The sequence below is a fragment of the Hyla sarda genome, unplaced genomic scaffold (genome assembly GCF_029499605.1).
Source record: "Hyla sarda isolate aHylSar1 unplaced genomic scaffold, aHylSar1.hap1 scaffold_973, whole genome shotgun sequence".
In the NCBI taxonomy this organism is placed as follows: domain Eukaryota; kingdom Metazoa; phylum Chordata; class Amphibia; order Anura; family Hylidae; genus Hyla; species Hyla sarda.
In genome coordinates, this window is record NW_026611003.1 from 110888 (window position 1) to 135629 (window position 24742).

The 24742-nt window shown below is 45.5% G+C and overlaps 9 non-coding genes across 9 annotated transcripts; all 9 read right to left on the bottom strand.

The window, feature by feature from the left end:
- Positions 1-4220: 4220 nt before the first annotated feature.
- LOC130351417 (U2 spliceosomal RNA) lies at positions 4221-4411 on the bottom strand. The gene has a single exon (XR_008888130.1). It is a non-coding gene; the product is annotated as a U2 spliceosomal RNA (small nuclear RNA).
- Positions 4412-6498: 2087 nt separating this feature from the next.
- LOC130351418 (U2 spliceosomal RNA) lies at positions 6499-6689 on the bottom strand. The gene has a single exon (XR_008888131.1). It is a non-coding gene; the product is annotated as a U2 spliceosomal RNA (small nuclear RNA).
- Positions 6690-8779: 2090 nt separating this feature from the next.
- LOC130351419 (U2 spliceosomal RNA) lies at positions 8780-8970 on the bottom strand. Its single transcript, XR_008888132.1, has one exon. It is a non-coding gene; the product is annotated as a U2 spliceosomal RNA (small nuclear RNA).
- A 2087-nt stretch (positions 8971-11057) lies between these two features.
- LOC130351420 (U2 spliceosomal RNA) lies at positions 11058-11248 on the bottom strand. The gene has a single exon (XR_008888133.1). It is a non-coding gene; the product is annotated as a U2 spliceosomal RNA (small nuclear RNA).
- Positions 11249-13339: 2091 nt separating this feature from the next.
- Positions 13340-13530, bottom strand: LOC130351422 (U2 spliceosomal RNA). Its single transcript, XR_008888134.1, has one exon. It is a non-coding gene; the product is annotated as a U2 spliceosomal RNA (small nuclear RNA).
- Positions 13531-15627: 2097 nt separating this feature from the next.
- Positions 15628-15818, bottom strand: LOC130351423 (U2 spliceosomal RNA). The gene has a single exon (XR_008888135.1). It is a non-coding gene; the product is annotated as a U2 spliceosomal RNA (small nuclear RNA).
- A 2087-nt stretch (positions 15819-17905) lies between these two features.
- LOC130351424 (U2 spliceosomal RNA) lies at positions 17906-18096 on the bottom strand. Its single transcript, XR_008888136.1, has one exon. It is a non-coding gene; the product is annotated as a U2 spliceosomal RNA (small nuclear RNA).
- Positions 18097-20176: 2080 nt separating this feature from the next.
- Positions 20177-20367, bottom strand: LOC130351425 (U2 spliceosomal RNA). Its single transcript, XR_008888137.1, has one exon. It is a non-coding gene; the product is annotated as a U2 spliceosomal RNA (small nuclear RNA).
- A 2090-nt stretch (positions 20368-22457) lies between these two features.
- LOC130351427 (U2 spliceosomal RNA) lies at positions 22458-22648 on the bottom strand. Its single transcript, XR_008888139.1, has one exon. It is a non-coding gene; the product is annotated as a U2 spliceosomal RNA (small nuclear RNA).
- Between the last annotated feature and the right edge of the window lie 2094 nt (positions 22649-24742).

Sequence of the window (24742 nt, forward strand, 5' to 3'; positions counted from 1 at the left end):
TCAAATCCCTTCTAACACAATCTGCAAATGTAGCTACAGCATGTGATTCTACTGTTGGTTGAAAATCACTTGGCATGTATAAATCAAACTTTTTAAATTCAAAGCCCACCTCCCTTTGAGAATCAGGGGGTAACACATTCTGTACAGTATGCTGAGAGAACCAGATTTTAAGTTTAATCTTACGTAAGAACTGGATAAAATCCAATTCCAACTGGAACCAATCATTTACACGACTAGGACAAAAGTTAAGACCTTTAGACAATAGCAATAGTTCATCATCTGATAAAGAACATGAAGAGATATTTACCACAGTGGCTTTATTCATCTGTTCTATTTCTTCTTTTGTGTTGTCAAGTTCTGTCCCTGAATCCTTGTGCTCCTCAGTGGTTTGTTTCTTGCGGAGGCGGTTATGTCTGTGGCCTCCCCTCCTCCGTTTGCTGAGGAGACCTGCATTTCTAAAAAAGGCTGTGTCTTCGCCAGTTGATCTTTGTTGTTAGGTCCAGCTCTTCTCGGGGTATCGTTAGAATCCTCACCATCCGGTACTGTATTACCTCTTTTAAAGAATCGTTTCCCAGCAGTTGTAGCTCCTTCCCATGAATAAACTTTACTGTTGTTATAATCTTGGCTATCCCTGAACCATTTCCGGCGTTTTGTTTCTTCAATTAGGGTACGTTGTTTCGCTAGAAATTCCTGTTGTTTCTGGAAAAGTTTTTCTTGGTCGTCTGAGATCAAGACCCTCTTAATGGTGTCCTCAAGTTCCGTGACTTTATCTTGTGTATTTGTTAAGTCCCGTTGTAGAAACTCAATATTCAGTAAAATGAGATCTAGTGAGTATTTATTAGATATGGCTTCAAAACGAGCTCTATAGTCCACATCATTAACAAAAGAATTAATGCGAGGTTGGATTCGCATCCCACGAGGGATCTTGTGATTGCGGTGGTACTCACTCATGGTGGTGACATGTAGTTGCAGACTAAGAAGTTTTTTTGTTTTCAACTCATACATTCTACGAAGGTCAGAGTATGATGGGTTGTGCAAAAAGGCTGCATCACTTGATACATTCCCCAGGATACGATCAGCGTCCAGACTCGTATATGAAAAAACATCCGTGGAATAGACTTGAGAGGAAATTTCCGACAGGTTGCTATTAGCAACATCCATGTTGTATAAAGAAGAGTGCACGCTTGTTCACCTCAGAATATACAGTCCATATAAAGCAGCACATCCAGTTTAGGGTGAGGTGGGTGCAGGCACAGTTGAACCTCGGTGCTCTGGTTCCTCTTGATAGTTAAAGTATGACGGCAGCACACCAAAGTAGTGAATCAATAAAGTGTTACTTTATTCCAGGGATATAGAGACAACGTTTCAGCGGTCTCTCACCGCCATTTTCAAGTGAATACAAGTGATACACAGGGGTTTAAATACACACTCCCCTCAATCAGTGACATCATCAAAAATTAGCATAATTAGTGATACCATATATATAAATAAAGTACAAATCATTTATAATGATGAATCAATTCATAATCTATGTACAGCATAAGTGTTCCTGTGAATATTATATTTCAGCCGTGTGATCAGCAAAGCCGATCGCAAGTATGTAACATATAGTGTAAAACAACAGTGTACAAAAGTGTCAGTGCACAGGTGAAAGAAATAAAAACAATAAAACACATGGTATCAGCAAAACAACTAACCTCGTGGTGTAGTACGCCATCCTCCGCACCTCCGGAAGCCCGACTAATACTGCCGGCGTTAGCTTCCGGGTATGGGGAGATCATAGCCAATCACAGTGTGGCGTCATCGTTGCTTAGTGACCAATGTATCAACATAGAAACTGAATATCGCGCCGCACAGCAATGCAAGCTGTGACTTAATGCGCATGGCAATTTGTATTATAGAGTCACAGGGCGCCATATTGGACCAGGGCTGCCCTCAATCAAGTCAGAAAGGATAACCATTAATGGATGAATGAAAATCAAGATCAAATATTGTAGACAATGTAACTAGGACATTTCAGGTAAAACCCCACATTTATTCCAATGTCTCACACATATCAAAATACAGTCATGGAGTCCTGACACAGCAATCCCCCATTTTGGGTGTGTTCTAGGTAAGGTGAATGGGATTATATCATAAGTCCCGTTCACTCATGTGGTTCATTGGTCTATCACTGCTTGCTGTCAGGGAGGCTGCCAGACAATTTTCCATGCACACTCTGGGCTGGGGGGCAGTCAACCACCAGTACACACAGCAGAACCTAAACCCATACCATTATTGCTAAGCAGCAAGACAGGGGCCCATTGCACTCCCACGGGGCCTTTTTAAATGCAATCCATAACCCGGATTTGCCAGGAACCCTTCTTACTCCTCCTACTTGCATGTGACACTGGGCTTAGGATCTGCATAGGAAACACACACACAAGCACACACCTACCTTTGTTGCCTGCAGATGCCTCCTTGGCTGTCCCCAAACGGTATCAAACCAACACCCACGGGAAGCTGTAAGCATAGAGGACATGCCTGCACCCCATTGGACTTACCTGTGTGGGTTAAATCCGGGTTATTTGACAACCTATGGCGGTGATGGTTCTGCTCAGGCAGAGCAGTGCTGATGCTCCTCATAAAGCTGTCGCTGCTGTGAAGGTTCTAGGTGACATCACAAATCCCTATGGTTACATACACAACAAAGCTGGGTTGTTGTTGTTTACACTCTGCAAGGCCTGTGGAAGTGAGTGACATCATAGCACTGTAGTTCTGAGGGTTCTAGATGGATGCAACAATCTCCTGTTGCTTCTATGAAGGCCATAATAGACGACATCACCAAACAGCTCCATAGTCACATACACAGCAAAGGAGAGATGTTGTTTACACCTAGTGATGTCAGTGGTATTGAGTGACATCACAGCACAGTGCTAAGGCTCCTGGGCCTGGACACAGCAGCGGCTGCAATATCTCAACGGAGAATACGTTTATATATATGTGTGTGTGTGCGCGCATATATATATATATATATATATATATATATATATATATATATATATTTCTCCGCCGAAATCACTTTTAAACCCATTTCCACCTTTTTTTCCCTTCTCTTCCTCTTACTTTTTTTTCACGTTTTTTTACGTTTTTCTCCTTTTCGCCTCTTTTCTGGGCGTATTATTCTTCTTTTTCTTCTTTTTTTTCGTCTAATGCATACCCCATCAGTGCAGCGCAATGCTTATTCAATACCGCCAGCAGATGGAGACACTGGGGGATAATTTTCTAAGGATTTATACTGATTTTTCCTGTCTGAATTTGTCGCACAGAAAGTTGCAGGCCAAATATGTGTGACATTTCTGCGACTTTAGCTTCTAGAGCATTTTTACAACATTATACATAGGTGCTGAATACATAAAAAGCGACTGTTCAGCGACAGACAAGTCGCATCGGCTGAAAGTAGGCCAGAATGTCAGTCCATGTTGGAGCAGGTTTAGATACAGTCTAAAGTATAGATCTCAAAGTCTGTGCACAGAATTTAGCAAGGGCCTCGCACCTTCTGATGCATCAGGTAGGTGCACAATAGCATAGCCTAACCCTCTGTACTTTGGTCTATATTGATGCGGGACATAGACAGCCAGCTGATGACCAATCCATTAGTGCAATGGATGGCTGGAAGCATTTGTCTTTGCCTTTGCAATACCACAGAAGCAATGCATGGTCAATGTACAGCAATGACACACCTGTGTGAACAGCCAGGAGACCCCCCCCCCCCCCCCCCCCCATGTTATGTTACATAGTTACATAGTTAGTACGGTCGAAAAAAGACATATGTCCATCAAGTTCAACCAGGGAATTAAGGGGTAGGGGTGTGGCGCGATATTGGGGAAGGGATGAGATTTTATATTTCTTCATAAGCATTAATCTTATTTTGTCAATTAGGAACATTCAGCACCCACCCGCTATCAAGGCAGCTGCCTATCATGTCATGCCCTACCTGCACAGGTGTGCTGGCTACTCAAATGATCCAATTAAGGAGGCCATTTAGTCAGCAGCAGCAGAAGTCCTGTGCCTGGACGCTCCAACAGCGGCCAGACACAAGCAGAAGCAGCAGAAGCAGCAGCAGCAGCACCACCTTTTGTTTTTTGGCTGCAGCAGCAAGGCCCACAGGGCTGGCTAGCTGGCTAGCCAGCAAGCAGGTAGCAATGAAAGTAGGAATCTTTCTTTTTAACCCTGTAAGGGGGTGGTGCACTGTACCCGAAGATACTGCCATATCGGGTCAATGCATAGGGCGACGGAAGCAAGCTTCGAAATCGGCCCCCGTTCTCAAAAATCCATTTAATATATGGTCCCCAGATAGGGGACGTATCAGATATTAAACTGATAAGAACAGATACTACACTTGATCTTAGCCAAAAGGCCGAGAAGCGATAACCGTGAAAGGGGCGGGCCCAACAAGGTCCCCTTCATGGGCACTATCACTGCTTGCTGTCAGGGAGGCTGCCAGACAATTTTCCATGCACACTCTGGGCTGGGGGGCAGTCAACCACCAGTACACACAGCAGAACCTAAACCCATACCATTATTGCTAAGCAGCAAGACAGGGGCCCATTGCACTCCCACGGGGCCTTTTTAAATGCAATCCATAACCCGGATTTGCCAGGAACCCTTCTTACTCCTCCTACTTGCATGTGACACTGGGCTTAGGATCTGCATAGGAAACACACACACAAGCACACACCTACCTTTGTTGCCTGCAGATGCCTCCTTGGCTGTCCCCAAACGGTATCAAACCAACACCCACGGGAAGCTGTAAGCATAGAGGACATGCCTGCACCCCATTGGACTTACCTGTGTGGGTTAAATCCGGGTTATTTGACAACCTATGGCGGTGATGGTTCTGCTCAGGCAGAGCAGTGCTGATGCTCCTCATAAAGCTGTCGCTGCTGTGAAGGTTCTAGGTGACATCACAAATCCCTATGGTTACATACACAACAAAGCTGGGTTGTTGTTGTTTACACTCTGCAAGGCCTGTGGAAGTGAGTGACATCATAGCACTGTAGTTCTGAGGGTTCTAGATGGATGCAACAATCTCCTGTTGCTTCTATGAAGGCCATAATAGACGACATCACCAAACAGCTCCATAGTCACATACACAGCAAAGGAGAGATGTTGTTTACACCTAGTGATGTCAGTGGTATTGAGTGACATCACAGCACAGTGCTAAGGCTCCTGGGCCTGGACACAGCAGCGGCTGCAATATCTCAACGGAGAATACGTTTATATATATGTGTGTGTGTGCGCGTATATATATATATATATATATATATATATATATATATATATATATATTTCTCCGCCGAAATCACTTTTAAACCCATTTCCACCTTTTTTTCCCTTCTCTTCCTCTTACTTTTTTTTCACGTTTTTTTACGTTTTTCTCCTTTTCGCCTCTTTTCTGGGCGTATTATTCTTCTTTTTCTTCTTTTTTTTCGTCTAATGCATACCCCATCAGTGCAGCAATGCTTATTCAATACCGCCAGCAGATGGAGACACTGGGGGATAATTTTCTAAGGATTTATACTGATTTTTCCTGTCTGAATTTGTCGCACAGAAAGTTGCAGGCCAAATATGTGTGACATTTCTGCGACTTTAGCTTCTAGAGCATTTTTACAACATTATACATAGGTGCTGAATACATAAAAAGCGACTGTTCAGCGACAGACAAGTCGCATCGGCTGAAAGTAGGCCAGAATGTCAGTCCATGTTGGAGCAGGTTTAGATACAGTCTAAAGTATAGATCTCAAAGTCTGTGCACAGAATTTAGCAAGGGCCTCGCACCTTCTGATGCATCAGGTAGGTGCACAATAGCATAGCCTAACCCTCTGTACTTTGGTCTATATTGATGCGGGACATAGACAGCCAGCTGATGACCAATCCATTAGTGCAATGGATGGCTGGAAGCATTTGTCTTTGCCTTTGCAATACCACAGAAGCAATGCATGGTCAATGTACAGCAATGACACACCTGTGTGAACAGCCAGGAGACCCCCCCCCCCCCCATGTTATGTTACATAGTTACATAGTTAGTACGGTCGAAAAAAGACATATGTCCATCAAGTTCAACCAGGGAATTAAGGGGTAGGGGTGTGGCGCGATATTGGGGAAGGGATGAGATTTTATATTTCTTCATAAGCATTAATCTTATTTTGTCAATTAGGAACATTCAGCACCCACCCGCTATCAAGGCAGCTGCCTATCATGTCATGCCCTACCTGCACAGGTGTGCTGGCTACTCAAATGATCCAATTAAGGAGGCCATTTAGTCAGCAGCAGCAGAAGTCCTGTGCCTGGACGCTCCAACAGCGGCCAGACACAAGCAGAAGCAGCAGAAGCAGCAGCAGCAGCACCACCTTTTGTTTTTTGGCTGCAGCAGCAAGGCCCACAGGGCTGGCTAGCTGGCTAGCCAGCAAGCAGGTAGCAATGAAAGTAGGAATCTTTCTTTTTAACCCTGTAAGGGGGTGGTGCACTGTACCCGAAGATACTGCCATATCGGGTCAATGCATAGGGCGACGGAAGCAAGCTTCGAAATCGGCCCCCGTTCTCAAAAATCCATTTAATATATGGTCCCCAGATAGGGGACGTATCAGATATTAAACTGATAAGAACAGATACTACACTTGATCTTAGCCAAAAGGCCGAGAAGCGATAACCGTGAAAGGGGCGGGCCCAACAAGGTCCCCTTCATGGGCACTATCACTGCTTGCTGTCAGGGAGGCTGCCAGACAATTTTCCATGCACACTCTGGGCTGGGGGGCAGTCAACCACCAGTACACACAGCAGAACCTAAACCCATACCATTATTGCTAAGCAGCAAGACAGGGGCCCATTGCACTCCCACGGGGCCTTTTTAAATGCAATCCATAACCCGGATTTGCCAGGAACCCTTCTTACTCCTCCTACTTGCATGTGACACTGGGCTTAGGATCTGCATAGGAAACACACACACAAGCACACACCTACCTTTGTTGCCTGCAGATGCCTCCTTGGCTGTCCCCAAACGGTATCAAACCAACACCCACGGGAAGCTGTAAGCATAGAGGACATGCCTGCACCCCATTGGACTTACCTGTGTGGGTTAAATCCGGGTTATTTGACAACCTATGGCGGTGATGGTTCTGCTCAGGCAGAGCAGTGCTGATGCTCCCCTCATAAAGCTGTCGCTGCTGTGAAGGTTCTAGGTGACATCACAAATCCCTATGGTTACATACACAACAAAGCTGGGTTGTTGTTGTTTACACTCTGCAAGGCCTGTGGAAGTGAGTGACATCATAGCACTGTAGTTCTGAGGGTTCTAGATGGATGCAACAATCTCCTGTTGCTTCTATGAAGGCCATAATAGACGACATCACCAAACAGCTCCATAGTCACATACACAGCAAAGGAGAGATGTTGTTTACACCTAGTGATGTCAGTGGTATTGAGTGACATCACAGCACAGTGCTAAGGCTCCTGGGCCTGGACACAGCAGCGGCTGCAATATCTCAACGGAGAATACGTTTATATATATGTGTGTGTGTGCGCGTATATATATATATATATATATATATATATATATATATATATATATTTCTCCGCCGAAATCACTTTTAAACCCATTTCCACCTTTTTTTCCCTTCTCTTCCTCTTACTTTTTTTTCACGTTTTTTTACGTTTTTCTCCTTTTCGCCTCTTTTCTGGGCGTATTATTCTTCTTTTTCTTCTTTTTTTTCGTCTAATGCATACCCCATCAGTGCAGCAATGCTTATTCAATACCGCCAGCAGATGGAGACACTGGGGGATAATTTTCTAAGGATTTATACTGATTTTTCCTGTCTGAATTTGTCGCACAGAAAGTTGCAGGCCAAATATGTGTGACATTTCTGCGACTTTAGCTTCTAGAGCATTTTTACAACATTATACATAGGTGCTGAATACATAAAAAGCGACTGTTCAGCGACAGACAAGTCGCATCGGCTGAAAGTAGGCCAGAATGTCAGTCCATGTTGGAGCAGGTTTAGATACAGTCTAAAGTATAGATCTCAAAGTCTGTGCACAGAATTTAGCAAGGGCCTCGCACCTTCTGATGCATCAGGTAGGTGCACAATAGCATAGCCTAACCCTCTGTACTTTGGTCTATATTGATGCGGGACATAGACAGCCAGCTGATGACCAATCCATTAGTGCAATGGATGGCTGGAAGCATTTGTCTTTGCCTTTGCAATACCACAGAAGCAATGCATGGTCAATGTACAGCAATGACACACCTGTGTGAACAGCCAGGAGACCCCCCCCCCCCCCCCCATGTTATGTTACATAGTTACATAGTTAGTACGGTCGAAAAAAGACATATGTCCATCAAGTTCAACCAGGGAATTAAGGGGTAGGGGTGTGGCGCGATATTGGGGAAGGGATGAGATTTTATATTTCTTCATAAGCATTAATCTTATTTTGTCAATTAGGAACATTCAGCACCCACCCGCTATCAAGGCAGCTGCCTATCATGTCATGCCCTACCTGCACAGGTGTGCTGGCTACTCAAATGATCCAATTAAGGAGGCCATTTAGTCAGCAGCAGCAGAAGTCCTGTGCCTGGACGCTCCAACAGCGGCCAGACACAAGCAGAAGCAGCAGAAGCAGCAGCAGCAGCACCACCTTTTGTTTTTTGGCTGCAGCAGCAAGGCCCACAGGGCTGGCTAGCTGGCTAGCCAGCAAGCAGGTAGCAATGAAAGTAGGAATCTTTCTTTTTAACCCTGTAAGGGGGTGGTGCACTGTACCCGAAGATACTGCCATATCGGGTCAATGCATAGGGCGACGGAAGCAAGCTTCGAAATCGGCCCCCGTTCTCAAAAATCCATTTAATATATGGTCCCCAGATAGGGGACGTATCAGATATTAAACTGATAAGAACAGATACTACACTTGATCTTAGCCAAAAGGCCGAGAAGCGATAACCGTGAAAGGGGCGGGCCCAACAAGGTCCCCTTCATGGGCACTATCACTGCTTGCTGTCAGGGAGGCTGCCAGACAATTTTCCATGCACACTCTGGGCTGGGGGGCAGTCAACCACCAGTACACACAGCAGAACCTAAACCCATACCATTATTGCTAAGCAGCAAGACAGGGGCCCATTGCACTCCCACGGGGCCTTTTTAAATGCAATCCATAACCCGGATTTGCCAGGAACCCTTCTTACTCCTCCTACTTGCATGTGACACTGGGCTTAGGATCTGCATAGGAAACACACACACAAGCACACACCTACCTTTGTTGCCTGCAGATGCCTCCTTGGCTGTCCCCAAACGGTATCAAACCAACACCCACGGGAAGCTGTAAGCATAGAGGACATGCCTGCACCCCATTGGACTTACCTGTGTGGGTTAAATCCGGGTTATTTGACAACCTATGGCGGTGATGGTTCTGCTCAGGCAGAGCAGTGCTGATGCTCCTCATAAAGCTGTCGCTGCTGTGAAGGTTCTAGGTGACATCACAAATCCCTATGGTTACATACACAACAAAGCTGGGTTGTTGTTGTTTACACTCTGCAAGGCCTGTGGAAGTGAGTGACATCATAGCACTGTAGTTCTGAGGGTTCTAGATGGATGCAACAATCTCCTGTTGCTTCTATGAAGGCCATAATAGACGACATCACCAAACAGCTCCATAGTCACATACACAGCAAAGGAGAGATGTTGTTTACACCTAGTGATGTCAGTGGTATTGAGTGACATCACAGCACAGTGCTAAGGCTCCTGGGCCTGGACACAGCAGCGGCTGCAATATCTCAACGGAGAATACGTTTATATATATGTGTGTGTGTGCGCGTATATATATATATATATATATATATATATATATATATATATATTTCTCCGCCGAAATCACTTTTAAACCCATTTCCACCTTTTTTTCCCTTCTCTTCCTCTTACTTTTTTTTCACGTTTTTTTACGTTTTTCTCCTTTTCGCCTCTTTTCTGGGCGTATTATTCTTCTTTTTCTTCTTTTTTTTCGTCTAATGCATACCCCATCAGTGCAGCAATGCTTATTCAATACCGCCAGCAGATGGAGACACTGGGGGATAATTTTCTAAGGATTTATACTGATTTTTCCTGTCTGAATTTGTCGCACAGAAAGTTGCAGGCCAAATATGTGTGACATTTCTGCGACTTTAGCTTCTAGAGCATTTTTACAACATTATACATAGGTGCTGAATACATAAAAAGCGACTGTTCAGCGACAGACAAGTCGCATCGGCTGAAAGTAGGCCAGAATGTCAGTCCATGTTGGAGCAGGTTTAGATACAGTCTAAAGTATAGATCTCAAAGTCTGTGCACAGAATTTAGCAAGGGCCTCGCACCTTCTGATGCATCAGGTAGGTGCACAATAGCATAGCCTAACCCTCTGTACTTTGGTCTATATTGATGCGGGACATAGACAGCCAGCTGATGACCAATCCATTAGTGCAATGGATGGCTGGAAGCATTTGTCTTTGCCTTTGCAATACCACAGAAGCAATGCATGGTCAATGTACAGCAATGACACACCTGTGTGAACAGCCAGGAGACCCCCCCCCCCCCCCCCCATGTTATGTTACATAGTTACATAGTTAGTACGGTCGAAAAAAGACATATGTCCATCAAGTTCAACCAGGGAATTAAGGGGTAGGGGTGTGGCGCGATATTGGGGAAGGGATGAGATTTTATATTTCTTCATAAGCATTAATCTTATTTTGTCAATTAGGAACATTCAGCACCCACCCGCTATCAAGGCAGCTGCCTATCATGTCATGCCCTACCTGCACAGGTGTGCTGGCTACTCAAATGATCCAATTAAGGAGGCCATTTAGTCAGCAGCAGCAGAAGTCCTGTGCCTGGACGCTCCAACAGCGGCCAGACACAAGCAGAAGCAGCAGAAGCAGCAGCAGCAGCACCACCTTTTGTTTTTTGGCTGCAGCAGCAAGGCCCACAGGGCTGGCTAGCTGGCTAGCCAGCAAGCAGGTAGCAATGAAAGTAGGAATCTTTCTTTTTAACCCTGTAAGGGGGTGGTGCACTGTACCCGAAGATACTGCCATATCGGGTCAATGCATAGGGCGACGGAAGCAAGCTTCGAAATCGGCCCCCGTTCTCAAAAATCCATTTAATATATGGTCCCCAGATAGGGGACGTATCAGATATTAAACTGATAAGAACAGATACTACACTTGATCTTAGCCAAAAGGCCGAGAAGCGATAACCGTGAAAGGGGCGGGCCCAACAAGGTCCCCTTCATGGGCACTATCACTGCTTGCTGTCAGGGAGGCTGCCAGACAATTTTCCATGCACACTCTGGGCTGGGGGGCAGTCAACCACCAGTACACACAGCAGAACCTAAACCCATACCATTATTGCTAAGCAGCAAGACAGGGGCCCATTGCACTCCCACGGGGCCTTTTTAAATGCAATCCATAACCCGGATTTGCCAGGAACCCTTCTTACTCCTCCTACTTGCATGTGACACTGGGCTTAGGATCTGCATAGGAAACACACACACAAGCACACACCTACCTTTGTTGCCTGCAGATGCCTCCTTGGCTGTCCCCAAACGGTATCAAACCAACACCCACGGGAAGCTGTAAGCATAGAGGACATGCCTGCACCCCATTGGACTTACCTGTGTGGGTTAAATCCGGGTTATTTGACAACCTATGGCGGTGATGGTTCTGCTCAGGCAGAGCAGTGCTGATGCTCCTCATAAAGCTGTCGCTGCTGTGAAGGTTCTAGGTGACATCACAAATCCCTATGGTTACATACACAACAAAGCTGGGTTGTTGTTGTTTACACTCTGCAAGGCCTGTGGAAGTGAGTGACATCATAGCACTGTAGTTCTGAGGGTTCTAGATGGATGCAACAATCTCCTGTTGCTTCTATGAAGGCCATAATAGACGACATCACCAAACAGCTCCATAGTCACATACACAGCAAAGGAGAGATGTTGTTTACACCTAGTGATGTCAGTGGTATTGAGTGACATCACAGCACAGTGCTAAGGCTCCTGGGCCTGGACACAGCAGCGGCTGCAATATCTCAACGGAGAATACGTTTATATCTATGTGTGTGTGTGCGCATATATATATATATATATATATATATATATATATATATATATATATATTTCTCCGCCGAAATCACTTTTAAACCCATTTCCACCTTTTTTTCCCTTCTCTTCCTCTTACTTTTTTTTCACGTTTTTTTACGTTTTTCTCCTTTTCGCCTCTTTTCTGGGCGTATTATTCTTCTTTTTCTTCTTTTTTTTCGTCTAATGCATACCCCATCAGTGCAGCAATGCTTATTCAATACCGCCAGCAGATGGAGACACTGGGGGATAATTTTCTAAGGATTTATACTGATTTTTCCTGTCTGAATTTGTCGCACAGAAAGTTGCAGGCCAAATATGTGTGACATTTCTGCGACTTTAGCTTCTAGAGCATTTTTACAACATTATACATAGGTGCTGAATACATAAAAAGCGACTGTTCAGCGACAGACAAGTCGCATCGGCTGAAAGTAGGCCAGAATGTCAGTCCATGTTGGAGCAGGTTTAGATACAGTCTAAAGTATAGATCTCAAAGTCTGTGCACAGAATTTAGCAAGGGCCTCGCACCTTCTGATGCATCAGGTAGGTGCACAATAGCATAGCCTAACCCTCTGTACTTTGGTCTATATTGATGCGGGACATAGACAGCCAGCTGATGACCAATCCATTAGTGCAATGGATGGCTGGAAGCATTTGTCTTTGCCTTTGCAATACCACAGAAGCAATGCATGGTCAATGTACAGCAATGACACACCTGTGTGAACAGCCAGGAGACCCCCCCCCCCCCCCCCCATGTTATGTTACATAGTTACATAGTTAGTACGGTCGAAAAAAGACATATGTCCATCAAGTTCAACCAGGGAATTAAGGGGTAGGGGTGTGGCGCGATATTGGGGAAGGGATGAGATTTTATATTTCTTCATAAGCATTAATCTTATTTTGTCAATTAGGAACATTCAGCACCCACCCGCTATCAAGGCAGCTGCCTATCATGTCATGCCCTACCTGCACAGGTGTGCTGGCTACTCAAATGATCCAATTAAGGAGGCCATTTAGTCAGCAGCAGCAGAAGTCCTGTGCCTGGACGCTCCAACAGCGGCCAGACACAAGCAGAAGCAGCAGAAGCAGCAGCAGCAGCACCACCTTTTGTTTTTTGGCTGCAGCAGCAAGGCCCACAGGGCTGGCTAGCTGGCTAGCCAGCAAGCAGGTAGCAATGAAAGTAGGAATCTTTCTTTTTAACCCTGTAAGGGGGTGGTGCACTGTACCCGAAGATACTGCCATATCGGGTCAATGCATAGGGCGACGGAAGCAAGCTTCGAAATCGGCCCCCGTTCTCAAAAATCCATTTAATATATGGTCCCCAGATAGGGGACGTATCAGATATTAAACTGATAAGAACAGATACTACACTTGATCTTAGCCAAAAGGCCGAGAAGCGATAACCGTGAAAGGGGCGGGCCCAACAAGGTCCCCTTCATGGGCACTATCACTGCTTGCTGTCAGGGAGGCTGCCAGACAATTTTCCATGCACACTCTGGGCTGGGGGGCAGTCAACCACCAGTACACACAGCAGAACCTAAACCCATACCATTATTGCTAAGCAGCAAGACAGGGGCCCATTGCACTCCCACGGGGCCTTTTTAAATGCAATCCATAACCCGGATTTGCCAGGAACCCTTCTTACTCCTCCTACTTGCATGTGACACTGGGCTTAGGATCTGCATAGGAAACACACACACAAGCACACACCTACCTTTGTTGCCTGCAGATGCCTCCTTGGCTGTCCCCAAACGGTATCAAACCAACACCCATGGGAAGCTGTAAGCATAGAGGACATGCCTGCACCCCATTGGACTTACCTGTGTGGGTTAAATCCGGGTTATTTGACAACCTATGGCGGTGATGGTTCTGCTCAGGCAGAGCAGTGCTGATGCTCCTCATAAAGCTGTCGCTGCTGTGAAGGTTCTAGGTGACATCACAAATCCCTATGGTTACATACACAACAAAGCTGGGTTGTTGTTGTTTACACTCTGCAAGGCCTGTGGAAGTGAGTGACATCATAGCACTGTAGTTCTGAGGGTTCTAGATGGATGCAACAATCTCCTGTTGCTTCTATGAAGGCCATAATAGACGACATCACCAAACAGCTCCATAGTCACATACACAGCAAAGGAGAGATGTTGTTTACACCTAGTGATGTCAGTGGTATTGAGTGACATCACAGCACAGTGCTAAGGCTCCTGGGCCTGGACACAGCAGCGGCTGCAATATCTCAACGGAGAATACGTTTATATATATGTGTGTGTGTGCGCGTATATATATATATATATATATATATATATATATATATATATATATATATATATATTTCTCCGCCGAAATCACTTTTAAACCCATTTCCACCTTTTTTTCCCTTCTCTTCCTCTTACTTTTTTTTCACGTTTTTTTACGTTTTTCTCCTTTTCGCCTCTTTTCTGGGCGTATTATTCTTCTTTTTCTTCTTTTTTTTCGTCTAATGCATACCCCATCAGTGCAGCAATGCTTATTCAATACCGCCAGCAGATGGAGACACTGGGGGATAATTTTCTAAGGATTTATACTGATTTTTCCTGTCTGAATTTGTCGCACAGAAAGTTGCAGGCCAAATATGTGTGACATTTCTGCGACTTTAGCTTCTAGAGCATTTTTACAACATTATACATAGGTGCTGAATACATAAAAAGCGACTGTTCAGCGACAGACAAGTCGCATCGGCTGAAAGTAGGCCAGAATGTCAGTCCATGTTGGAGCAGGTTTAGATACAGTCTAAAGTATAGATCTCAAAGTCTGTGCACAGAATTTAGCAAGGGCCTCGCACCTTCTGATGCATCAGGTAGGTGCACAATAGCATAGCCTAACCCTCTGTACTTTGGTCTATATTGATGCGGGACATAGACAGCCAGCTGATGACCAATCCATTAGTGCAATGGATGGCTGGAAGCATTTGTCTTTGCCTTTGCAATACCACAGAAGCAATGCATGGTCAATGTACAGCAATGACACACCTGTGTGAACAGCCAGGAGACCCCCCCCCCCCCCCCATGTTATGTTACATAGTTACATAGTTAGTACGGTCGAAAAAAGACATATGTCCATCAAGTTCAACCAGGGAATTAAGGGGTAGGGGTGTGGCGCGATATTGGGGAAGGGATGAGATTTTATATTTCTTCATAAGCATTAATCTTATTTTGTCAATTAGGAACATTCAGCACCCACCCGCTATCAAGGCAGCTGCCTATCATGTCATGCCCTACCTGCACAGGTGTGCTGGCTACTCAAATGATCCAATTAAGGAGGCCATTTAGTCAGCAGCAGCAGAAGTCCTGTGCCTGGACGCTCCAACAGCGGCCAGACACAAGCAGAAGCAGCAGAAGCAGCAGCAGCAGCACCACCTTTTGTTTTTTGGCTGCAGCAGCAAGGCCCACAGGGCTGGCTAGCTGGCTAGCCAGCAAGCAGGTAGCAATGAAAGTAGGAATCTTTCTTTTTAACCCTGTAAGGGGGTGGTGCACTGTACCCGAAGATACTGCCATATCGGGTCAATGCATAGGGCGACGGAAGCAAGCTTCGAAATCGGCCCCCGTTCTCAAAAATCCATTTAATATATGGTCCCCAGATAGGGGACGTATCAGATATTAAACTGATAAGAACAGATACTACACTTGATCTTAGCCAAAAGGCCGAGAAGCGATAACCGTGAAAGGGGCGGGCCCAACAAGGTCCCCTTCATGGGCACTATCACTGCTTGCTGTCAGGGAGGCTGCCAGACAATTTTCCATGCACACTCTGGGCTGGGGGGCAGTCAACCACCAGTACACACAGCAGAACCTAAACCCATACCATTATTGCTAAGCAGCAAGACAGGGGCCCATTGCACTCCCACGGGGCCTTTTTAAATGCAATCCATAACCCGGATTTGCCAGGAACCCTTCTTACTCCTCCTACTTGCATGTGACACTGGGCTTAGGATCTGCATAGGAAACACACACACAAGCACACACCTACCTTTGTTGCCTGCAGATGCCTCCTTGGCTGTCCCCAAACGGTATCAAACCAACACCCACGGGAAGCTGTAAGCATAGAGGACATGCCTGCACCCCATTGGACTTACCTGTGTGGGTTAAATCCGGGTTATTTGACAACCTATGGCGGTGATGGTTCTGCTCAGGCAGAGCAGTGCTGATGCTCCTCATAAAGCTGTCGCTGCTGTGAAGGTTCTAGGTGACATCACAAATCCCTATGGTTACATACACAACAAAGCTGGGTTGTTGTTGTTTACACTCTGCAAGGCCTGTGGAAGTGAGTGACATCATAGCACTGTAGTTCTGAGGGTTCTAGATGGATGCAACAATCTCCTGTTGCTTCTATGAAGGCCATAATAGACGACATCACCAAACAGCTCCATAGTCACATACACAGCAAAGGAGAGATGTTGTTTACACCTAGTGATGTCAGTGGTATTGAGTGACATCACAGCACAGTGCTAAGGCTCCTGGGCCTGGACACAGCAGCGGCTGCAATATCTCAACGGAGAATACGTTTATATCTATGTGTGTGTGTGCGCATATATATATATATATATATATATATATATATATATATATATATATTTCTCCGCCGAAATCACTTTTAAACCCATTTCCACCTTTTTTTCCCTTCTCTTCCTCTTACTTTTTTTTCACGTTTTTTTACGTTTTTCTCCTTTTCGCCTCTTTTCTGGGCGTATTATTCTTCTTTTTCTTCTTTTTTTTCGTCTAATGCATACCCCATCAGTGCAGCAATGCTTATTCAATACCGCCAGCAGATGGAGACACTGGGGGATAATTTTCTAAGGATTTATACTGATTTTTCCTGTCTGAATTTGTCGCACAGAAAGTTGCAGGCCAAATATGTGTGACATTTCTGCGACTTTAGCTTCTAGAGCATTTTTACAACATTATACATAGGTGCTGAATACATAAAAAGCGACTGTTCAGCGACAGACAAGTCGCATCGGCTGAAAGTAGGCCAGAATGTCAGTCCATGTTGGAGCAGGTTTAGATACAGTCTAAAGTATAGATCTCAAAGTCTGTGCACAGAATTTAGCAAGGGCCTCGCACCTTCTGATGCATCAGGTAGGTGCACAATAGCATAGCCTAACCCTCTGTACTTTGGTCTATATTGATGCGGGACATAGACAGCCAGCTGATGACCAATCCATTAGTGCAATGGATGGCTGGAAGCATTTGTCTTTGCCTTTGCAATACCACAGAAGCAATGCATGGTCAATGTACAGCAATGACACACCTGTGTGAACAGCCAGGAGACCCCCCCCCCCCCCCCATGTTATGTTACATAGTTACATAGTTAGTACGGTCGAAAAAAGACATATGTCCATCAAGTTCAACCAGGGAATTAAGGGGTAGGGGTGTGGCGCGATATTGGGGAAGGGATGAGATTTTATATTTCTTCATAAGCATTAATCTTATTTTGTCAATTAGGAACATTCAGCACCCACCCGCTATCAAGGCAGCTGCCTATCATGTCATGCCCTACCTGCACAGGTGTGCTGGCTACTCAAATGATCCAATTAAGGAGGCCATTTAGTCAGCAGCAGCAGAAGTCCTGTGCCTGGACGCTCCAACAGCGGCCAGACACAAGCAGAAGCAGCAGAAGCAGCAGCAGCAGCACCACCTTTTGTTTTTTGGCTGCAGCAGCAAGGCCCACAGGGCTGGCTAGCTGGCTAGCCAGCAAGCAGGTAGCAATGAAAGTAGGAATCTTTCTTTTTAACCCTGTAAGGGGGTGGTGCACTGTACCCGAAGATACTGCCATATCGGGTCAATGCATAGGGCGACGGAAGCAAGCTTCGAAATCGGCCCCCGTTCTCAAAAATCCATTTAATATATGGTCCCCAGATAGGGGACGTATCAGATATTAAACTGATAAGAACAGATACTACACTTGATCTTAGCCAAAAGGCCGAGAAGCGATAACCGTGAAAGGGGCGGGCCCAACAAGGTCCCCTTCATGGGCACTATCACTGCTTGCTGTCAGGGAGGCTGCCAGACAATTTTCCATGCACACTCTGGGCTGGGGGGCAGTCAACCACCAGTACACACAGCAGAACCTAAACCCATACCATTATTGCTAAGCAGCAAGACAGGGGCCCATTGCACTCCCACGGGGCCTTTTTAAATGCAATCCATAACCCGGATTTGCCAGGAACCCTTCTTACTCCTCCTACTTGCATGTGACACTGGGCTTAGGATCTGCATAGGAAACACACACACAAGCACACACCTACCTTTGTTGCCTGCAGATGCCTCCTTGGCTGTCCCCAAACGGTATCAAACCAACACCCACGGGAAGCTGTAAGCATAGAGGACATGCCTGCACCCCATTGGACTTACCTGTGTGGGTTAAATCCGGGTTATTTGACAACCTATGGCGGTGATGGTTCTGCTCAGGCAGAGCAGTGCTGATGCTCCTCATAAAGCTGTCGCTGCTGTGAAGGTTCTAGGTGACATCACAAATCCCTATGGTTACATACACAACAAAGCTGGGTTGTTGTTGTTTACACTCTGCAAGGCCTGTGGAAGTGAGTGACATCATAGCACTGTAGTTCTGAGGGTTCTAGATGGATGCAACAATCTCCTGTTGCTTCTATGAAGGCCATAATAGACGACATCACCAAACAGCTCCATAGTCACATACACAGCAAAGGAGAGATGTTGTTTACACCTAGTGATGTCAGTGGTATTGAGTGACATCACAGCACAGTGCTAAGGCTCCTGGGCCTGGACACAGCAGCGGCTGCAATATCTCAACGGAGAATACGTTTATATATATGTGTGTGTGTGCGCGTATATATATATATATATATATATATATATATATATATTTCTCCGCCGAAATCACTTTTAAACCCATTTCCACCTTTTTTTCCCTTCTCTTCCTCTTACTTTTTTTTCACGTTTTTTTACGTTTTTCTCCTTTTCGCCTCTTTTCTGGGCGTATTATTCTTCTTTTTCTTCTTTTTTTTCGTCTAATGCATACCCCATCAGTGCAGCAATGCTTATTCAATACCGCCAGCAGATGGAGACACTGGGGGATAATTTTCTAAGGATTTATACTGATTTTTCCTGTCAATTTGTCGCACAGAAAGTTGCAGGCCAAATATGTGTGACATTTCTGCGACTTTAGCTTCTAGAGCATTTTTACAACATTATACATAGGTGCTGAATACATAAAAAGCGACTGTTCAGCGACAGACAAGTCGCATCGGCTGAAAGTAGGCCAGAATGTCAGTCCATGTTGGAGCAGGTTTAGATACAGTCTAAAGTATAGATCTCAAAGTCTGTGCACAGAATTTAGCAAGGGCCTCGCACCTTCTGATGCATCAGGTAGGTGCACAATAGCATAGCCTAACCCTCTGTACTTTGGTCTATATTGATGCGGGACATAGACAGCCAGCTGATGACCAATCCATTAGTGCAATGGATGGCTGGAAGCATTTGTCTTTGCCTTTGCAATACCACAGAAGCAATGCATGGTCAATGTACAGCAATGACACACCTGTGTGAACAGCCAGGAGACCCCCCCCCCCCCCCCCATGTTATGTTACATAGTTACATAGTTAGTACGGTCGAAAAAAGACATATGTCCATCAAGTTCAACCAGGGAATTAAGGGGTAGGGGTGTGGCGCGATATTGGGGAAGGGATGAGATTTTATATTTCTTCATAAGCATTAATCTTATTTTGTCAATTAGGAACATTCAGCACCCACCCGCTATCAAGGCAGCTGCCTATCATGTCATGCCCTACCTGCACAGGTGTGCTGGCTACTCAAATGATCCAATTAAGGAGGCCATTTAGTCAGCAGCAGCAGAAGTCCTGTGCCTGGACGCTCCAACAGCGGCCAGACACAAGCAGAAGCAGCAGAAGCAGCAGCAGCAGCAGCACCACCTTTTGTTTTTGGCTGCAGCAGCAAGGCCCACAGGGCTGGCTAGCTGGCTAGCCAGCAAGCAGGTAGCAATGAAAGTAGGAATCTTTCTTTTTAACCCTGTAAGGGGGTGGTGCACTGTACCCGAAGATACTGCCATATCGGGTCAATGCATAGGGCGACGGAAGCAAGCTTCGAAATCGGCCCCCGTTCTCAAAAATCCATTTAATATATGGTCCCCAGATAGGGGACGTATCAGATATTAAACTGATAAGAACAGATACTACACTTGATCTTAGCCAAAAGGCCGAGAAGCGATAACCGTGAAAGGGGCGGGCCCAACAAGGTCCCCTTCATGGGCACTATCACTGCTTGCTGTCAGGGAGGCTGCCAGACAATTTTCCATGCACACTCTGGGCTGGGGGGCAGTCAACCACCAGTACACACAGCAGAACCTAAACCCATACCATTATTGCTAAGCAGCAAGACAGGGGCCCATTGCACTCCCACGGGGCCTTTTTAAATGCAATCCATAACCCGGATTTGCCAGGAACCCTTCTTACTCCTCCTACTTGCATGTGACACTGGGCTTAGGATCTGCATAGGAAACACACACACAAGCACACACCTACCTTTGTTGCCTGCAGATGCCTCCTTGGCTGTCCCCAAACGGTATCAAACCAACACCCACGGGAAGCTGTAAGCATAGAGGACATGCCTGCACCCCATTGGACTTACCTGTGTGGGTTAAATCCGGGTTATTTGACAACCTATGGCGGTGATGGTTCTGCTCAGGCAGAGCAGTGCTGATGCTCCTCATAAAGCTGTCGCTGCTGTGAAGGTTCTAGGTGACATCACAAATCCCTATGGTTACATACACAACAAAGCTGGGTTGTTGTTGTTTACACTCTGCAAGGCCTGTGGAAGTGAGTGACATCATAGCACTGTAGTTCTGAGGGTTCTAGATGGATGCAACAATCTCCTGTTGCTTCTATGAAGGCCATAATAGACGACATCACCAAACAGCTCCATAGTCACATACACAGCAAAGGAGAGATGTTGTTTACACCTAGTGATGTCAGTGGTATTGAGTGACATCACAGCACAGTGCTAAGGCTCCTGGGCCTGGACACAGCAGCGGCTGCAATATCTCAACGGAGAATACGTTTATATCTATGTGTGTGTGTGCGCATATATATATATATATATATATATATATATATATATATATATATATATTTCTCCGCCGAAATCACTTTTAAACCCATTTCCACCTTTTTTTCCCTTCTCTTCCTCTTACTTTTTTTTCACGTTTTTTTACGTTTTTCTCCTTTTCGCCTCTTTTCTGGGCGTATTATTCTTCTTTTTCTTCTTTTTTTTCGTCTAATGCATACCCCATCAGTGCAGCAATGCTTATTCAATACCGCCAGCAGATGGAGACACTGGGGGATAATTTTCTAAGGATTTATACTGATTTTTCCTGTCTGAATTTGTCGCACAGAAAGTTGCAGGCCAAATATGTGTGACATTTCTGCGACTTTAGCTTCTAGAGCATTTTTACAACATTATACATAGGTGCTGAATACATAAAAAGCGACTGTTCAGCGACAGACAAGTCGCATCGGCTGAAAGTAGGCCAGAATGTCAGTCCATGTTGGAGCAGGTTTAGATACAGTCTAAAGTATAGATCTCAAAGTCTGTGCACAGAATTTAGCAAGGGCCTCGCACCTTCTGATGCATCAGGTAGGTGCACAATAGCATAGCCTAACCCTCTGTACTTTGGTCTATATTGATGCGGGACATAGACAGCCAGCTGATGACCAATCCATTAGTGCAATGGATGGCTGGAAGCATTTGTCTTTGCCTTTGCAATACCACAGAAGCAATGCATGGTCAATGTACAGCAATGACACACCTGTGTGAACAGCCAGGAGACCCCCCCCCCCCCCCCCATGTTATGTTACATAGTTACATAGTTAGTACGGTCGAAAAAAGACATATGTCCATCAAGTTCAACCAGGGAATTAAGGGGTAGGGGTGTGGCGCGATATTGGGGAAGGGATGAGATTTTATATTTCTTCATAAGCATTAATCTTATTTTGTCAATTAGGAACATTCAGCACCCACCCGCTATCAAGGCAGCTGCCTATCATGTCATGCCCTACCTGCACAGGTGTGCTGGCTACTCAAATGATCCAATTAAGGAGGCCATTTAGTCAGCAGCAGCAGAAGTCCTGTGCCTGGACGCTCCAACAGCGGCCAGACACAAGCAGAAGCAGCAGAAGCAGCAGCAGCAGCACCACCTTTTGTTTTTTGGCTGCAGCAGCAAGGCCCACAGGGCTGGCTAGCTGGCTAGCCAGCAAGCAGGTAGCAATGAAAGTAGGAATCTTTCTTTTTAACCCTGTAAGGGGGTGGTGCACTGTACCCGAAGATACTGCCATATCGGGTCAATGCATAGGGCGACGGAAGCAAGCTTCGAAATCGGCCCCCGTTCTCAAAAATCCATTTAATATATGGTCCCCAGATAGGGGACGTATCAGATATTAAACTGATAAGAACAGATACTACACTTGATCTTAGCCAAAAGGCCGAGAAGCGATAACCGTGAAAGGGGCGGGCCCAACAAGGTCCCCTTCATGGGCACTATCACTGCTTGCTGTCAGGGAGGCTGCCAGACAATTTTCCATGCACACTCTGGGCTGGGGGGCAGTCAACCACCAGTACACACAGCAGAACCTAAACCCATACCATTATTGCTAAGCAGCAAGACAGGGGCCCATTGCACTCCCACGGGGCCTTTTTAAATGCAATCCATAACCCGGATTTGCCAGGAACCCTTCTTACTCCTCCTACTTGCATGTGACACTGGGCTTAGGATCTGCATAGGAAACACACACACAAGCACACACCTACCTTTGTTGCCTGCAGATGCCTCCTTGGCTGTCCCCAAACGGTATCAAACCAACACCCACGGGAAGCTGTAAGCATAGAGGACATGCCTGCACCCCATTGGACTTACCTGTGTGGGTTAAATCCGGGTTATTTGACAACCTATGGCGGTGATGGTTCTGCTCAGGCAGAGCAGTGCTGATGCTCCTCATAAAGCTGTCGCTGCTGTGAAGGTTCTAGGTGACATCACAAATCCCTATGGTTACATACACAACAAAGCTGGGTTGTTGTTGTTTACACTCTGCAAGGCCTGTGGAAGTGAGTGACATCATAGCACTGTAGTTCTGAGGGTTCTAGATGGATGCAACAATCTCCTGTTGCTTCTATGAAGGCCATAATAGACGACATCACCAAACAGCTCCATAGTCACATACACAGCAAAGGAGAGATGTTGTTTACACCTAGTGATGTCAGTGGTATTGAGTGACATCACAGCACAGTGCTAAGGCTCCTGGGCCTGGACACAGCAGCGGCTGCAATATCTCAACGGAGAATACGTTTATATATATGTGTGTGTGTGCGCGTATATATATATATATATATATATATATATATATATATATATATATATATATATCTCCGCCGAAATCACTTTTAAACCCATTTCCACCTTTTTTTCCCTTCTCTTCCTCTTACTTTTTTTTCACGTTTTTTTACGTTTTTCTCCTTTTCGCCTCTTTTCTGGGCGTATTATTCTTCTTTTTCTTCTTTTTTTTCGTCTAATGCATACCCCATCAGTGCAGCAATGCTTATTCAATACCGCCAGCAGATGGAGACACTGGGGGATAATTTTCTAAGGATTTATACTGATTTTTCCTGTCTGAATTTGTCGCACAGAAAGTTGCAGGCCAAATATGTGTGACATTTCTGCGACTTTAGCTTCTAGAGCATTTTTACAACATTATACATAGGTGCTGAATACATAAAAAGCGACTGTTCAGCGACAGACAAGTCGCATCGGCTGAAAGTAGGCCAGAATGTCAGTCCATGTTGGAGCAGGTTTAGATACAGTCTAAAGTATAGATCTCAAAGTCTGTGCACAGAATTTAGCAAGGGCCTCGCACCTTCTGATGCATCAGGTAGGTGCACAATAGCATAGCCTAACCCTCTGTACTTTGGTCTATATTGATGCGGGACATAGACAGCCAGCTGATGACCAATCCATTAGTGCAATGGATGGCTGGAAGCATTTGTCTTTGCCTTTGCAATACCACAGAAGCAATGCATGGTCAATGTACAGCAATGACACACCTGTGTGAACAGCCAGGAGACCCCCCCCCCCCCCCCCATGTTATGTTACATAGTTACATAGTTAGTACGGTCGAAAAAAGACATATGTCCATCAAGTTCAACCAGGGAATTAAGGGGTAGGGGTGTGGCGCGATATTGGGGAAGGGATGAGATTTTATATTTCTTCATAAGCATTAATCTTATTTTGTCAATTAGGAACATTCAGCACCCACCCGCTATCAAGGCAGCTGCCTATCATGTCATGCCCTACCTGCACAGGTGTGCTGGCTACTCAAATGATCCAATTAAGGAGGCCATTTAGTCAGCAGCAGCAGAAGTCCTGTGCCTGGACGCTCCAACAGCAGCCAGACACAAGCAGAAGCAGCAGAAGCAGCAGCAGCAGCACCACCTTTTGTTTTTTGGCTGCAGCAGCAAGGCCCACAGGGCTGGCTAGCTGGCTAGCCAGCAAGCAGGTAGCAATGAAAGTAGGAATCTTTCTTTTTAACCCTGTAAGG